Below are 4,322 nucleotides of genomic sequence, written 5' to 3'. Positions count from 1 at the left end.
TTTTTTCAAATATGAGTTGTTTCTTATCTCTCTCTCTCCTTTTTTTTTTTTTTTTTTTTTTTTTGGAAATCAAGGCATGTAGTTTGATTTCTGATTTCGATTTCATCTTAAATTGTTCCTAAATTTGATTTGATATGGTATGAACACTATGTCAGCTATGTTCAGGTTAGCACTCCATTTTATTTTACAATATCTTTACAATAAAAATGATAGACCTCATTCTATTTTTATTTCTCTCAAATTTATTTAGTTTTTACTATTACCATTTTAAGTTATTGTTTTCTCCCTTTTTCTTTTATTTAAGTTATTGTTTTCTCCCTTTTTCTTTTATTTCAATTTTATTTTCCCCTTTTTACTTTTCATCCTTCTTCTTTTATATTTGTTGTTATTTTCCCCTTTTTACTTTTCATCCTTCTTTTTTTATTTTATTAACTTAAGTACTTTGGTTGACGGTAAGGGAACACCTCTGCCTGGGAATCGTTTAACTAGTCAATTCTCATAATTTTTCATTTCATTAATTTTCATTACAATTTTGGATGATAGAATAAAACGTCTTTTTAAAACGGGTGTTGTAGGGTGCTAATACCTTCCCTACACTCAATGACCCCCGAACCTATCTTTAGAAAAGTAAACTATTTTAATTTTAATTTTTTTTAATGGGTGACCAATCACACCTTAAAATGATTGGTGGGGACTCCAAACCTTTCACCTTGAAAGAGACTCTAAAGGAAGGACGTCGGACATTCCACGTCGTGATAACATTGAGATAGCTTAGCGATCCACTAGGAACTATAGAAGGTTAAAGTCATTACGTTTTATTTATATTATCTTTTATTTTATTTTATTTATTTATTTGGTTTCTTTCCAAGATATTTTTCTGGCTAACTAATTTTAATTGATTATCATTATTTTATTTCTTTATTTTTATTTAGTTTTGTGGAAAAAAAATATTTTGTTTGTGTTTGGTTTCATTTATTTGTTCATTTTTTGCTACTTATTGATTGTTGTCACTTATTTGTTTTTCATATCTGTATGGTTTATGTAATCATCTTATATTGTCATGTATTTCACACACATTCACAAGCCTTCTACCTGGGCTATATCTTTTAGGATTAGATTGGATTAGATTTAGAGGTTGAGTACTGTGACCTACATGGAACCTAGTCCTGGTGCAGACACATGAAAATCTCCATTCAAGCCAACTATATCGTGAAAGCAGTTGGAAGGCTTAGGGACCATATATTCCCTTAGGTGTGCTAGATTTAACCTCACATTTATGCGTGTGTTTAGGATTTTGGTTCGTTCATGAGTTTAATCGAGATGTTATTTCGATTATTTTATTTAGGGTCGAGATGCCTTTATATTTTGTTTATACTTTGCTTATATTTGTGGTCCTATTAGTTCAAATGCATTTTTCCGCTATAATATTGTCATGCATGCCACATATACATTCACAAACCTCCTACCTGGGCTATACCTTTTGAGATTAGATTCAGAGGCTGAGTAGTGTGACCTTCATGGAACCTGGTTCCCATGCAGGCGCATGAAAATCTATACTCAAGTTGGTCATGCTGTGAAAACAGTTGGAAGATTTTGGAACAAAATCTCCTTTAGGATTTGTTAAAAATCAACCTTACAATTATTTGGAGTTAGATTTTAAAAGTTGAGTCTTTATTTTTCAAAGTAAATGACTTGACAACCCTTAATTTTGGTCGTAGACTAAAGAACGAGTTCAATAAAGTCACCACCTTTAGTACCAACCCCACCAGGATTGAGTATAGAAGATCAGTCCATAGTACGTTAGTGGTCAGAAAGCACGTAGAGAACTCATGGGGACCGTTTAGCATCTAGAAAAACCACAAAGGTTGAAGACATTAGTTTCCCTGAAATCATTTTGAAGCTTTGAAGCTAGCATGGAAAGGTTTAACCATAGCCAGGAAGGAAAGATTCGTCAACAAATATGGTCAGGTAGCCCAACTTCTCTATGTGCAAGTTAATGTTTCTGTGTTAAAAGTTTTAATATAATATTGGGATCCAACTAATCGGATGCTTCATAGTTTTAATAGACATGACTCCAACTATTGAAGAGTACTAGTCCCTTCTAAAAACACCATCACAGGAGAAAGTGGAAGTATATTCTTACAGTGGGTTGCTTACTATGAAAAGGGCGTTGTCAACATTCTTAGGCAAAGTTCGTACAAATGAAATTGGAAAACATGTGAAAACAAAATGGACAAGCGTGTGCTTGCCTATGGAATACATACTTTCCCTTCAACGGAGATTTATAGGTGAGGATAAGGGATTATCATTGTTGGCCTTAGGTATCTTCAACGCGATCTTATTCCCGAAGGTAAAATGATATGTCAAAGAATGGGTGGTCGAATTATTTTTGAAGATAGAGGAAGGAGTAGACCCTATCATACTAATATTGGCTGAGACTTTCCGGTCATTGAACCATTGTAGGACAGAAAAGGCTGAAAATTTTATCGGTTGTGCTCCGGTGTTGTATGTTTGGATTATAAGTCATGTGAAATGCTCATCAGAATTTAAGTGTCCTCAAATCAGATTTTCAAAATCATGGAACAAACTCCAAAATCCTATTTTAGAGTTTGTACAATAAGGTTGGAACTCAACATTTCCAAAAGAAAAATGTTCTGAAAGCTTTCTTTGCTGAGTTGAAAATAAAGGATGTGGTATGGAAGGCTCAGCAGATGTCCATCAAGCCAATGATGTACAAATGTGGTGAGTTCCAGAATTTACCTCTCTTAGGTCCATAAGGATGTATATCTTATGCTCCTTTGATGGTGTTATGTCAAATGTGAATACGCCAATTCATTCCTGCAACACATGAGCTCAACAATTCAATATTTGCTTACAATAAAGATTTTGTGAAGACAAGATTCAGTACATTGTAAAGGCTTGGAAGAAATCAGTAAAATTCAAAGCGGTAAATTCCACAAAGACACCACAGAAGATTACAAGACATGAAACTTGAACAACGTGAAGATTATGGATGCATCTCCATCTACCAGTATTAAAATACATCCCCAAGAGGAAGTAATGATTCCTAATCAAGCGACAAAATATGAATTACGTGATGAGGAATTAAAGAGGATGAATGTATCATTAGTTTAGGAAAATGAGCGATTAAAGTTTGAAGTCAATCAATGTTTGTTGTGTAACACTGCATTTAAAAAAGAACTACACATGTTAAAGGATAATGTCAAAAAGCAGAGGAATTTAGAACGAGAACTGTCAGCATTAAATACAGAAGCTCGTGATTTGAATAAAAAAATTCATCAATCAAGGAAGGAGAAAGAACTCGCAAAAACAACTATAAAGTCTCAAGATAATCAAATCTCACGATATAGTCCGATATATCCCTACTCCATGAATTAGTAAAAGAATTGGAGAAAGGAATTGATCTTAGAAACAAATAAATTCTAGATTTAGAAGAAAAGAACAAGGCATTGCATTAAACAGTTGATATAAAAGAAGGACAACTATGTGAAATTAACAAGGAAAACATGACCTTGAGAGAGTCCATCCAGTCCTTCAACATTCGATTTACCAAATATTAGGATATTGCTAAAGGGTTAATGCGATATCATACGCATTTAAAAGGACAATATAATGAATTAAGAGAAGATTAAGAGCTTCTGAGACTTAATAATGCAACCTTGCGCAACAAGACGAAATATATGCTTACAAAAATCAGGAAAGTTACAAAGAAATCAGACGACTTAGCAAAAAAAGCATGTGTCATTGATCGTCGCACCCACACAACCAAACAACAAAGACATGTCAAATTCTTGGGAAAGTTGCATACTATATTATAATATTGGGGGCGGTTTTATTGATTTTCTTCTTTAATTGACATTTTTAAGTTCATTTTTTGTTCACTTAATTGAATATTTTCCTGCATTGCTTTCAAAATTTGTCAGTCATGTCATTAAATTATTTTTTTCTTTTTTATTTTCTTAATAAAGAAACAAAAAAATAAGATAGCTTGATCACCACGAAGCAATCGCACTCACGTTACTCGGTACTAATTAAGGAAAATGGAGGAACAAATGTAGAAATGGAAAAAACCAGGAAAGATATTAAGGAATTAAAAGAAAAGATGGAAACTATTCTTCATATATTGGAGAATGGCAATTTCATGGCAGATATAGCTCAACCCAGTACTACGACTAGGACAAATCTACCACCAATCCATCAATTAAAGGATTTACCCTAAAGTACACTGCATATAATCCTCTTTACAATATTCCTGTTGAGTAGTTGCCTTTTCCCTTCTCAACCAAAAGTGAGCCAGTTCC

This window comes from Benincasa hispida, chromosome 10 (assembly GCF_027475165.1).
Source record: "Benincasa hispida cultivar pf3 chromosome 10, pf3_genome.v1.1, whole genome shotgun sequence".
Lineage (NCBI taxonomy): Eukaryota > Viridiplantae > Streptophyta > Magnoliopsida > Cucurbitales > Cucurbitaceae > Benincasa > Benincasa hispida.
Note: the sequence above shows the minus strand (reverse complement) of the source record.